Source organism: Siphateles boraxobius, unplaced genomic scaffold, assembly GCF_051911475.1.
Source record: "Siphateles boraxobius isolate OS27281-9 unplaced genomic scaffold, OSU_SipBor_1 130, whole genome shotgun sequence".
Taxonomy (NCBI): domain Eukaryota; kingdom Metazoa; phylum Chordata; class Actinopteri; order Cypriniformes; family Leuciscidae; genus Siphateles; species Siphateles boraxobius.
In genome coordinates this window covers 50,866,674-50,880,937 of record NW_027508734.1, presented here as the reverse complement: position 1 = coordinate 50,880,937, position 14,264 = coordinate 50,866,674, and the positions used below count along the sequence as shown (strand labels likewise).

Sequence of the window (14,264 nt, the reverse complement as noted above, 5' to 3'; positions counted from 1 at the left end):
CTGAGCGGAACTGAGGAAGAACTGATGAAGGAACAGTATGATCTTCAGCTGACAAATGAGGGGAAAGGGGCATTTCGTTCCCGCCTACATGTAGAAATTGAATATTCAAGCTGTTTATATTTTTCTCTACCTGAGAACGAAAAACAAAAAATCACAATGAATGCTTGTTTTTCGCTTTAAAAAAAAAACAAACGAAAAAGGAACTTTTTTCTCGTTTTTCTACTTTCAATATTAAATCAAAAAATGAATGAATACGGACCTAATCAGCTTCGTAAAGCTGGTTCACTAATGTTAAACTCCAAGTTCCAAGTAAAACAAATTAGGGGTTATATTTGAGTTTGTCTTTTGACCCACATGTGTAATACACTGTTAAGAATTCCTTTTTTCATCTCAGAAATATAGCTAGACTTCGCACTATGCTATCTTTTCCTGTGACTGAAAGGCTCATCAATACTTCTGTTTTATTCCACATTGCCTTTGCTGTCAAGTTCAATGCCAAGTTCCTTGGCATGTTCGCACACATAATTCACACCCGGTCACACAAAGGTGTTCCCATGACCCCTGACTCAGCGCAGCATCTCGTTCCCGCTTTTTCAGGGAACAGGTTTACAGTCAAATAACCCGAGACGTTTTCCATGTGCAAAGTATGTTTTGACGTGCGGTAATTGAAGATCGGATTTATATCCATTTTGCGAAAACACATTTATGTGACCAGGTGTAAATGGAATTGTTTTGATATATCATATAGTTCATATAATAGTTCACGTCACCGAAAGCAACAGATATGAGCTGCATTTTATTGATCACCAGCTAAGATCAAAATCAAAGACCGCAATAAGAGAGAGCTGCAACAGCACTGGTAAGATCATTTCGTTTCTTTACTTTTAATGATGATGATTTTGTGTTGAGCGTCTGCGACTTTCACTTTGATTTGCGATAGTTTGCTCGTTAGCTTTATGAATAGATGCTCATCTGTGGTAATGCGTGTTGCAGTAGCGCCATCATATCTGGCTATGACATTACATATAGCCTATAACACACTCTCACATGTTTCATTTTTAGCATTTTTGGGAGGAGTAACATTTTCATACATAGTTTCACCAACCAGATGCATTTGCACTTGTCCAGTTTCGTCTGGAATGCGGTCCAGACCACCTCCTGAAGTGGTTTGAGCGATCGGATTCAAATCTGTCTCGAATGCGTTTCGGAGGGCATTTACACCTGGTCTTTTCATGATCGGATAGCTATCCGATTACAGAAAATGCATGAAGTGGCCAGGTGTAAACGGCCCCTAACAGACTTGTGAAAGGGCCCTTCATGAAGGGATTCAATTGTTCACTTTCATTTGGAAAGTCCCTACAAATGGCGTCGCCTTCCCGGGATGGGCTTCAAGGGTGCAAAAATGCTGTTTGAAATTTGCCCACTTTCACTACAGACTGTGACGTCAAGGACAGCAGACAGGGAAGTTGAAGAAAGATAAAACAGTTAAACTTAAAAAAACAGGTTAAATTGAATGTCAAGAACAGCAGTGAGGAGAGGACCTGATAGAAGTCACTGATAGTAACCGCATCTTGGGAAAGAGCGAAGGTTAAGGCTGATTTATATTTTTGCGTCAGATCTTGGTTTTCATTTATACTTCTGCGTCGTTGTCCACGTTGACGTGCAAGTACACATGCAGAGGGAGCATGTGAAACCCGAGGGAGGGGTTCTAGCAGACCAATCACAGTGCTTGCTGTCCGTGTAGAATTGACACGTTGTTACATTTTTGGAGAGGTGCACGTCAGGGTACGCCATAGGCTACACGTGCTACACACAGCCTTTGACGTAGCTACGGTTTGAGTTGGACGCAGAAGTATAAATAGGGCTTTAGAATTGATTAAAGATGACTAAGAGTGGATGCAGATCTGTTCAAATGACACGTCCTGAAGAACCGGATCTATAGTTCATCTCAGACATTGTGACAAATGAATGTATTTGATTGTGCATCAGTGAGATCTCTGTAACATCTGCAAGAAATCAAGACCGAACACAAGAAACAACAGCACATTATAGAGATAAATTCAGCAGTCAAGTGTGTGCTAAATCAGCGCTGATGATCGTCTCTGTGCAAAACAATGCAAACAAACACCAATGATCACAAACACAGATCACACTCTCATATTAGATGAGCATTAAGAGAACCATATTCACAGTTCCATTAAAGCCTGACAGCGCAGGCAGCCTTCAACTGAGACAAACAGACATATCCATCTTCATCTGTCTCAAATTTTATCACAACCAAACCAACTATCACTCATTAACTGATCAAAGATTAGCCTCAAAACACTGGTTCATACATGTGTACAGGTTTCTCAGAGCTGTTCATGCATTTTGTGTTTGTTGTGTGTGTGTGTGTGTGTGTGTGTGTGTGTGTGTGTGTGTGTGTGTGTGTGTGTGTGTGTGTCAGTCAGTGTCAGTGTTGTTTGATCTTACTTTGAGGTTGCAGAACTGAAAGTCAGTGGAACATTTTCCCTCCGGAGACCTTCACAAAAAAACACAAACATTTCATATGAGAAACTATAAGAAAATATACAAACAGTCATGATTAAACTTATGTGATTCTTTAAAATGTGTGAAAGAGAGAGATTTGACAAGAGTTTTGATTATTTATTTACAATTTAAATAAGTATGTCTATGTGAATGTATATTAAAATGTAATTTATTCCTATAGTGGAAATCTAAATCAGCATAATTTATCCAGTCTTCACTTTCACATGATCCTTCAGAAATCATTCTAATATTATGATTTGATGATCAAGGATTCTTTGATGAACATTAAGCTAGAAGTCTTTTGAAACTAGAAAAATGGAAGTCTTTTGTAACACTATAAATGCACATTTTGATCAATCTGATGCATACCTGCTAAATAAAGAGTATTTATTTATTTAAAAAAAGAGTCTTAGAGACCCCATAATATATGCATTGTGAATCTTCATGCTGCAACAGATACAACGACTGTTAAACTCTAAAAAGGGCAAAAAAAAGCTCTGTCAGTCATGGTCACATTGATCTGTTTTAGTATAGAAAAAAGCGACATGGAGAAACGGCATCATTTGTGCACCCTCATTTAAAAATTAATGACAGAATCTTAATTTTTTGGTAACTATCCCTTTAATCACTGACATGTCACTCAGATATGTAATTGTTATAATGATCATCTGTATCTTGTAGAAATAAAATATGCATAATGATGACTCATTTGAATTTCATTTGGCAATAGTCGTATTGAAAAGCGACTCTGACATTTTAGGATAATTGTGCCGTAACATTGTTATTTTTCATTAGAAATGTTGATTATATGCTTGGAGGAACACAAAATGTGACCAGCAAACCTCAATACATGTAAATTTAGGATGAATAGAGACATTTCTCTCTGGATAGAAATTATATTTTCAGATATCTCTGTGTGCGTGTCCTTAAAACTGATCCACACTCCAACAAGAACATCAAGATTAAGGGTCTATGGCAAATTAAACTCTGTCCTCAGTTTCTGTATATTTGAACTTTTAAATTTCATTTCCATTATCGACAAACATCAGGGTCAGTTAGGATGTGCTCGTGAAGTCAGGTTCCCTTTCGAGAGGTCTCTCCTGAAGTCTTTATGTAAAACGCATTGCAGCTGCACAGCAGACAGCAATGAGGGAAGGAGCTCGGTCATTGGCTGTGCTGCGGCAACTTGCTCGAACCTATGACGGGGCGACTCTGAATGCGCGACCAATGAGCGCGCCTTGCGCCCGCGCGCGTCAGAGCCCGCCAAGATGGGCGTGGCCAAGAGCTATATATTGGCCGCCCCGTCATGAGAGTTCTTTAGATTTAATCTCCTTCAGCGAACACCTTCTTCGCTGGATCCTCCAGATTATTGAAAGCCTTCGCCGCCGTGGAAAAGCATACCAGCGGGATTGCTACGAGGACGTCGGCATCTTCAGCCGCCTTCGAACGCCATCCTACTGAGCCATCCGGCGCGCTACACGCAAATATTTACATCTGTTCGCCCCGCGACATTTGTAAAAGAGCAATTTTCTGAGGTGTTGTTTCAAATGCCTTCCTGCACGTCGTGCAGAGACCTTCTTCCAGACAGGGATCGTCACATCATCTGCTCTCGCTGCCTGAGCCGGGACCACGCAGAAGCTGCTTTAACCAAGGGCGGATGCCCGGAATGTGACGACCTGGGTCTCTCCGCACTGCGGGCTCGCTTCGCCGCTTTCGCCGCGAGCGAGCCCATCGCCGACACCCCTCTGTTTGAGCCGCGTGTTAAGAAAAAGCGCCGCTCACAGAGGCTTCCTGAACCTGTGCTCAGTGACGTCACGCCGAGCCAGTCTCCGCGTGCTTCACCGCCGCTCTTGTCTTCCCTACCGCCGGTTCAGTTCACGCAGCTGGACCCACACCCCTCTAGCAGAGCGGTGGGCCTTGTGACTTTCTCCGCGTCCGAGGACGACGGGGGAGTAGATGACTCTTTGTCCATCGACGCTGCATCTGACGACTGGCCGGGCTCCACTTTCGACCCCGCCCCGTCGACGCTAACTAACACGAGTGGGGGCTCCCCTATGGATACAGAGATTGTCCGCATCCTCTCGAAGGCCGTGGAGGACCTCGGGCTCGATTGGTCTTCTCCCGAAGAACCAACCCGAAGCCGACTGGACGAGTGGTTTCTGCAGGGGCGCCAGCAGGCCCCTCGGCAAAGGCCTTCTCCTTTCTTCCCGGAAGTTCACGACGAACTCACCAAGTCATGGAAAGCCCCCCACTCTGCGTTTCTGAAGCCTTCTTTTTCTTCGTTGCTCTCCACTGTGGACGGCGTGAAGGAAAGAGGCTACGAGGGAACGCCGCCCCTCGAGGAGGCCGTGGCCAATCATCTCTGCCCTCCCTCCACCACCGGATGGAAAGCCAAGGCTTCCCACCCCTCGAAGCCCTGCCGCACTACTTCGGCTCTCGCTGGTCGCGCCTACGCCGCCGCCGGCCAAGCTGCGTCAGCGCTTCACTCAATGGCGGTACTTCAAGTGTTCCAAGCCAAGCTTCTCCGCTCCCTGGACGAGTCTGGCCCCGAACCCGAAGCCTTCAAGGACCTCCGCAGCGCGACTGACATAGCCCTGCGAGCCACGAAGGCCACCGCCCAGTCTATTGGCCGCGCCATGGCTAATTTGACTGTTCTCGAGCGCCATTTGTGGCTGACTCTGACGGAGATGAAGGACGCGGATAAGGCCCCGTTTCTCGATACGCCTATCTCCACCAGCGGGCTGTTTGGACCGGCAGTTAGAGGTTTCGCCGAACGCTTCACTGAGGCCCAGAACGCTTCACAAGCTATGCGCCATTTCCTGCCTAAACGCTCCAGCTCATCGCAGAGCAGACAGAGGCCGCCACAGCCGCAGCGGGCTAGAGCAGCCCCCACCACCTCTCAGCCCGCGCCTCAGACTGACGCTCGACGCCGCTCGCGCTCCCACAACCGCAAGCCGCCTCCTGAGCGACGGGGTCCTCGGCCCAAGATTGTGCTGAACCCTGAGCCTCGAAAGCCTTCCTAGCCACAGGAATGAGAAGAGAGAGTGCGTGTCTCGCAAAAGCCGGACCACTCTCTCTGCAAAATCTCAAACATTACCCAGTCCCCGTACAGGCGGGTGTCACTAAGGGTTCACATGTCCACAAACTGTGCATTCCCAGATACTGTCAAAACAGTGCCAAATTCATTCCCAGCTCAGGCTGCACGCCCCATGAATGTAGATCACGTGCCTACGGTCATGTACGCACCACTACACACAAGCACTGTTCACACAGTTATGAATTCATCCCCAGTAAAGCCGGGAGACATTATAAAAGTCACTCGTGTGCCTACCACTGTCTATGCACCCCCACTTATAAACACTGTCCCTACAGTGTCAAACACAACCCCAGCTCAGGCTGCGAGTCTTACAGACATAGCGCGCGCTGTTGTAATCACACACGCGCCCATTCACTCGCCTCTGAGAGCTACGAGCTCAGGCGATTCGTTGCCCGCCCCTAGCCTGTATTCAACCCATATCTGTACACGCAGCGGCATGGGAAAACATTCCAGATATGCCGGAATGGGTGTTGAATATAATAAAGCACGGATACTCGCTCCAGTTCGCTCGCAGACCACCACGTTTTACGAAGTGAGAAAGGAGTGTTCGCATGTTCTACGCACCGAGGTGCGCAAATTAATAGAAAAGGGCGCTGTGGAAACTGTTTCCCCCTCTATGAGCGGGGCAGGTTTTTACAGCCGCTATTTTCTCGTCCCGAAAAAGGATGGCGGTCTCCGCCCCATTCTAGATCTCAGACACCTGAACAAAGCACTAATGATTCGATCGTTCAGAATGTTAACAACTAAACATATCCTCGCGCAAGTACGCCCAGGAGATTGGTTTCTCTCAGTGGATCTGAAAGATGCTTACTTTCACATTCCAATAGCGCCTCATCACAGGCCTTTTCTGAGATTCGCTTTCGAGGGACAGTCTTACCAGTACACAGTACTTCCGTTCGGCCTGTCCCTGGCTCCCCGTACATTCACGAAATGTATGGATGCAGCACTTTCCCCCTTGAGACGAAGGAGTGCGAATACTGAATTATCTCGACGATTGGCTGGTCCTAGCACAATCAGAGAGTCAGTTAATAACACAGATCTTGGATTATCAGCCATCTAGAATGCCTGGGTCTAAGAATCAATTTTGCAAAAAGTATACTATCTCCCAGCCAGAAGATTTCTTTCCTGGGAATAGTTCTAGACTCGATGCAAATGACAGCTCGTCTCTCATCAGAGCGCGCGCTCACCATCCGGCGCCTTGACACATAATTCAGGGCGGGCGCGCGCGCCCCCGTCAAGCAGTTACAGAGGATGCTGGGTCTCATGGCCTCAGCATCGGCCGTACTCCAGCTAGGATTGTTGCATATGCTTCCTCTCCAACGCTGGCTCAAGAGCCGCGTGCGTCACGCGTGGCGTTCGGGCCACCTTTTAATCAGAGCGAACCACGGCTGTATAAAAGCCCTGACGCACTGGAAAGCCGCCGACTGGTACCAGTCAGGCGTGAGTCTGGGTGTGAACACAAGGAGAAAGATGATCACAACAGATGCCCCCAAAATAGGTTGGGGGGCCCTTTACGAGGGCAGGCCTGTCTCCGGCTTTTGGTCAAACCCGGAGAAGCGCCTACACATAAACTGTCTGGAGATGAAAGCGGTCGCTTTGGCTCTCAGAGCCCTGCTTCCACATCTAAAAAACGAACACGTCCTGGTCCGAACGGACAAAATGACGGTAGTGTCGTACATAAATCGCCAGGGTGGACTCAGGTCGAGCTCCATTCAATGGCCAGGAGACTCATCTTATGGTCCCAGCACAACTTGCCCTCGCTGAGAGCAGAGCATGTGCCAGGCGCGCTGAACCAAGGGGCAGAAATGCTATCCAGAGACAAGATTCTCCCAGGAGAATGGGCTCTCAACCCGCTGACGATTCAGTGGTTATGGAAAATCTTTGGCGAGGCGGAGGTCGACCTCTTCGCCTCCAAGGAGAATGCACACTGCTCTCTTTTCTTCACGAAAAGCACGGACGCGCTCGCCCAGAGCTGGCTGAGCCGCCCCTTATATGCTTTTCCCCCGATCGCGATGCTGCCACAGGTCATCAGTCGGGTCAGAGAGGAGAAAAACGCAGTGCTCCTGATAGCCCCACTCTGGAAGCACCAAACATGGTTTCCAGAATTGATGCAAATAGAATCTGCACCACAGCCGATTCCACTGAGGCCAGACCTCCTCAGTCAGGCCAGCGGGATGATATTTCATCCCCACCCCGATCTGTGGGCCCTTCATGCATGGCCCCTCAACGGGTTCCGAGGAACCTCACGAGTGGAGCGCTAAAAACCATCGCTGAGGCGCGGGCGCCCTCCACGAGACGCTTATATGCCCAGAAATGGAAAGTGTTCAGTGACTGGTGTAACGCCGAGGGCCTGAACCCTGAAACATGCGAGATTACGAACGTACTCGCTTTTCTACAAGGGGTTCTGGAGGCGGGCCGCTCCCCCTCCACGCTCAAAGTATATGTGGCGGCCATCACAGCGTCACACGACCCTGTGATGGAACGTCCATTGGGAAGAAACGACCTAATTATTCGTTTCCTAAGGGGCGCTAGGAGGATGAACCATTCACGCCCCCCCTCAGTGCCGATCTGGGACCTAGCTACTGTCCTAGACGCTCTTAAAGGGCCCCCGTTCGAACCACTCCGAACCGTGCACCTTAAGCAGCTCTCGCTCAAAACTGCGCTCTTGCTGGCACTCGCCTCGGTCAAGAGAGTGGGCGATCTGCATGCGCTTTCGGCAAGCGCTGCCTGCTTGGAATTCGGACTTAACGACTGCAGTGTCGTCCTTAGGCCAAAACATGGGTTGTTGTTGTTGTTGTTTACTTTATTTATACCCGTAGGTAAATTTGTTTTACAGTGCAATGACATTCTATGGCATCCAATACAAAAAACACAAGAACACAGGACACTACACTACACATAAGGACAGATAAATAAATACTCATAAACTTAGTGAAGTGCTCTCATAAAAAGAAAGAAAATGCTCTCAAGAGCATTTCATATGATCTTTTAACATCATAAAATCATAAGACCCCTAGTACATATCTAAAAAAACACCTCCACAATTTGTTAAGCATATCAATCGCATTTGTTACGAAGCTGCTTTTATATCTTTTCGTTCTACACCTGGGGACTTTATACCTCCTCGCAGACGGTAATAACTGAAACTCATTTCGCAAAGGGTGAGAGTCATCATTTAAAATTGAAAGGGCCATCCTTTGTAATTGTTTGGCATATAGTTATGCCACTCCTGGTTTTGACTCACCTATCAAACGGCCAGACCATTTAACTATCTGGTCTAGCTGATTTTTTGCCTTTAAGGATATATGACCGTACCATACTAAGATGGAAAACGACAGAACAGATTCTATAAAAGCATGATAAAACATCTTCATTATTGTTTTATCAAGATTAAATGCAGATAATCTCCTTAGGCAATACAAACGCTGGTGCCCCTTTTTGTTCAGAGCCTCACAATTCTCTTCAAATTTTAGTTTCTCATCAATTATGGTCCCAAGGTATTTGTATGATTGTACACACTCTATTTTTTGGCCTTTAATTAAAGTAGGATCCCTTGAATGAGTACTTTTCCTAAAATCGATGAGCATATCTTTGGTCTTTAATATATTTAACTGTAAATAAGATTCATCACACCAGTTGACAAAGTGCTCAATAATTGGACCATGTGAGGTCTCATTCTCCTTAAATAAACTCAAAATTACTGAGTCATCCGCATATTTTATAATACATCTGTTCTCATACATGCTTTGACACATGTTAGTATATAAAATAAATAAAAGTGGGGACAGCACACATCCTTGAGGAGACCCTGTAGAGGAACTCATCTGTTTAGATAAGACACCATTAACTTTTACTCTTTGTGTTCTATTAGTTAGGAAATTCAAAATCCAACCAATCAAATTATTGCTTAACACAAACTGATCTAAAAGCCTCTTAATTAAAATGTGTGGTTGGATTGTATTGAACGCCGAAGAAAAGTCAACGAATAAAAGTCTAGCATATGTCCTCTGTCCATCCAAGTGTCCTAATAGCAAATTTAACATTGTGACTGTAGCATCCTGTACTCCTCTGTGAGGTCTATATGCAAACTGCATAGGGTCCAATTGATGTTCTGTCCACCTCAAAATCTCAGACCGTACTAATTTCTCAAGGATTTTCATTAAAACGGAAGTCAAAGCGACCGGCCTAAAATCATTTAGCATCTTAGGGCCTCTACATTTAGGGACCGGAATGACCACCGCATCCTTCCAAAGGATTGGTACATGTTGTGTTTTCAGAGACTTATTATAAATTTCATGAAATACAGGGCTCAATTCTTTTGCACATGACTTTAATAGTCTGCCACAGATGCTATCAGGACCTGGGCTTTTATTTGCCTTAACACATCTGAAAGCTTTTTCAACATCCTGATGGTCAATGTTAAAATGCTGATCATCCATTAACTTAACGCTCAATTCCTGGATTTCTTTACTAAAATTCAAATAGTCAAAACGACAGTAAAAATCGTTTAGTGCATTTGCTAGTTCAAAATCAGAACTAAAACCATTTAAAATAATCTGATTCTGATTACTGCAGTTTAAGTTTTGAAGGCCTACTATGGTTTTCATATTTGCCCATGCTGAGCCAGGATTTTTGGATGCCATCTTATTTTCTAATTTTTCCTTATAGCTTTGTTTAGCTTTAAGAATTTCAATCTTCAAATCCTTAGTAGCCACATGTAAGTCCATAGTTGTTCCGTGTTTAAATGCAATGTTTTTCCTTTGTAAACAGGACTTTACTGATTTAGTAACCCAGGGCTTATTGTTCGAATAGATTTTTACCTTTTTACATGGAATTATCATATCCCTGCAAAAAGCCATATATGAACATGTAACATCAACCATTGAGTCCAAATCGTCACCACAGTCCTGTTTAAAAATGTTCCAGTCTGTGCAGCTATAACAGTCTTGTAGACAGGACACAGCATCTTCTGACCACACTCTGATGTCCTTGGTCACAGTTTTCTCCCTTTTTAAAACAGTCTTATATGTAGGCAGCAAATGTACACAATTGTGATCTGACGAGCCCAAGGGTGCCAAGGGTACAGATTTGTATGCACCTCTCACCGATCCATAACACAGATCTAAAGTCTTGCCCCGTCTGGTCGAACAGGAGACATACTGATGGAAAGTTTTAAGAGTCTGTTCTAAGGATACATGATTAAAATCCCCAAGAATGAAATTTGGTGCCTCCGGTGAGATTGACTGTAACCTCTGTACAACATCAAATACTGTACTAGTAGCCGATGCGGGGTTCGCCTTCGGTTGAATGTAGACAATTGTAATAAAAATCTGAGGGAACTCTCGAGGTAGATAGAACGGTCTCAAGGACACCGATAAAAGGGTATATTCCTAAAGTGCTCACCACTCCCTTCAGAGCACAGGTTATCTCCCTAACTGCGCTGACGTCTCCAGCAGACGAACACGACGCTAACCTACTCTGCCCCGTTAGGGCTCTCGGAGTGTATTTGGAGCGTTCTGCCCTATTCAGACAGACAGAACAACTGTCTGTATGCTTTGGCGGCCGTACGAAGGGTTCCGCCGTTTCAAAGCAGAGAATCTCTCACTGGATAGTAGAGGCAACAGCTCTGGCCTATGAAGCCAAGGGACTTCAATGCCCCTGGGGAGTCAAAGCACACTCCACCAGGAGTGTGGCTTCTTCCTGGGCGTGGTCGAGCGGGATACCGATCGAGGATATTTGTGCGGCTGCAGGCTGGGCCTCACCGTCCACATTTATCAGGTTTTACAACCTACAGGTCCCGACATTGCATTCCAATGTACTATCAGAATGATGCTAGTAGAACTATGAGTTCGTATCTAGATTATGTATGTGCTTGTGTCACACTGAGCGCCTTCTAGCCGCTCTTTACTTTTTTCCCACATATAAAGCTCGCCTCTGCCGGTTAGGTAGATGATAACTTTGCTTTTTAGCTCAGGCACTTGCCTCTGGCTATCATAAGGCGATGTTCAGCACGCACAGCGTTTTGCATGGTGTTCCCATAGCGTAAGCTACTTACGCAATAGGAGAGACCTCTCGAAAGGGAACGACTCGGTTACTAACGTAACCTCGGTTCCCTGAGAGGAGGGAACGAGTATTGCGTAAGCTGCCGTGCTTGTGCTTGGTTAGTTCACTTCAGTCGTTTTAACCTAAAGAACTCTCATGACGGGGCGCCCAATATATAGCTCTTGGCCACGCCCATCTTGGCGGGCTCTGACGCGCGCGGGCGCGAGGCGCGCTCATTGGTCGCGCATTCAGAGTCGCCCCGTCATTGGTTCAAGCAAGTTGCCGCAGCACAGCCAATGACCGAGCTCCTTCGCTCATTGCTGTCTGCTGTGCAGCTGCAATGCGTTTTACATAAAGACTTCAATATTCTCGAGAAAAGGAGTTTTCCCATAGCGTAAGCTACTTACGCAATACTCGTTCCCTCCTCTCAGGGAACCGAGGTTACGTTAGTAACCGAGTCGTTTTACTACACTGCGTGGACGATTTTGGGCCCATAATGTAGGTTAAAACTATACATGCAGGCTGAAATATACAAAATAAAACACAATGTTTGGAAATATTTCAGATGAAAACAGATGTGGTGGGTTGTGAATCGGGGAATACAATTTTTGTTCACAAACACCTTGCAGAACCTGCAAAATGTTATTTAAAAGAAATGCTTCTGTATGAGCCGTGTCTAAAGTACATTTGGAAACATGCCAATTTAATTGGCCAAAGACCATAAATAGATGCCTGCAATAAACATCACCAGCTTCTTTGTCTTCAGTAAGCCTCATGTTTGAGTGTGTGGGGGGGAAACAAAATATATTAAAAAGATAAAATTTGTCTTTTGAAATAGCATCCAGCAAACTGCTCACAATGAGGACAATCAGCTCTCTCACTCGAAAAAGTATTTATTAAATTAAACAAACTTAGGTAATCTACGGGTACAAAGAAACAGCGTGTTGACATGACAAAACCTGACAACTCAACTGAAAATAAAGAAGAACTAAAATACAAAGGGATGACGACTAAATAACAAACAGGTGTGATGATTTAATGAATATCAATAACAACTACTGACTGGCAGAGAATCTAAACAAAGGAACACATGTCATGAATGAAAACAATAAAGTCCATTAAAACTAAGACAAACCAAACATGACTGTGACAGTACACCCCCCTCCAGCAAGGCGCAACCTCATGCTGTAACGGAACAAAGAGAGGTCTGGAGGGGTTTTTGGAGGTGGATGAGTAGATGGCGAAGTGATGGTGAGAGGCTGGAGTGACGGGATGGTCCTGACTGTAGATGGTGATAGTGACAAATTCCCTGAGGCGCAGATGTAGGCACTCACCAGTGCCAACAGCCCAAGGCGGAGTCGAGGAGCCGAGATGGTGTAGCGATGACTGATGGCATCTGCGGGACGACCAACGGAGACTCGGCAGATGGATCCATTGGCGCAGATGGAGAGCCGATGGACTCAAGCGACATCGGTTGCTCTGGAGATCTCGGCAATGCCGCAGCGACGAACGCCGGAGGTGGAGCCAGAGTACCCAGGGGCTGAGGTGGAGCTGGTGTGACTGAGGACAGAGGCAGCGCCGAGGGGAAGGAAAAGACCAATGCAGACGTAGGGGTGGAGGAATTAAGTGTAGGGGATGACCAGCAAGTCCGTGGCGGAAGCAGAGTGATGACTGACCAAGGAGAAGCCGGCTGGACGAGGGGAACCCGATGGAGCCGCAAGTCCAAGGGTCTCTGGTGGAGCCGAAGGTGGGAGGAGCAAGGATGGAGTCAACAGGCCGAGATGGACCGAAGAGGACGAAGACAGGAGGCAGAGCCACTGGATCCTCTTGCACGGGCCATCAACTGTCCTGATGACAACTAATACATTTAAAACTACTGCTGTTGTAGCGCGATGTTTGAAGTGGAAGTGATAACAAATGTTAGTAGACCGGGAATATTTTAAAATGAGCGGTTCAATCATGCTGTGGAAAAACAAACCGGAAAACAGAACACAATGAGCGCCTCGCTGAAAAGGTGCTGGGCTGAAGAGTTTATAGGCTACCAATTGCAAGATTTTCTGATTACATCAAGCGTAAAATGCCGAAATTTTAAATAAATGAGTTGTGGATGAGTTTGGCCTAGGATCCGTTATTGGCCTTTTGGAAAAAAAATAGAATAGGAAGTGAGCGCAACATTAATTCCTCTGCTGTATTTGAATTTTGTCATTGCAATGAGATTAAACATTGTACAGTTTAAATCTTTTTGCATCGAATTAATATTGGGATTATATTCGGCCATATTTCAAAGACAATTGAAGTAATAGTAACTGGGTCAAAAAGTCTCATTGGGTCAAATTTCCATGCAATTAACATGCAGTTAAGTCTTAAAACATTATATGCAGTTCACAGCTAAGCCTTTTTTTAAATATATTATTCTGTTACAAACACTCTTTGTAAAGTATATGCTAAAGTGTACGTTTTTCACAAGGGTTGGTTTGTGATGTTGTGATGTTGACATGTTGTCTGATTTGAAGCTGTATATGGTAGTGGATCTGTTCATTATGGTGTATATTTTTTTGCCAATGTCTGTCAGAAGTTCATTTGCAAACAGGAGGCA

The 14,264-nt window shown here is 45.5% G+C and overlaps 1 protein-coding gene across 7 annotated transcripts in view; it reads right to left on the bottom strand.

Annotated features, from left to right (window-relative positions):
- ptprda (protein tyrosine phosphatase receptor type Da) overlaps nt 1-14,264 on the bottom strand; it is a 922,653-nt gene that overhangs the window by 491,540 nt on the left and 416,849 nt on the right. For all 7 annotated transcript variants that reach the window (XM_077229653.1, XM_077229654.1, XM_077229660.1 and 4 more), the window contains exon 6: nt 2,473-2,521. The gene's annotated coding sequence lies outside the window, so the exon portion shown is untranslated. The remainder of the gene's footprint in view (nt 1-2,472; nt 2,522-14,264) is intronic.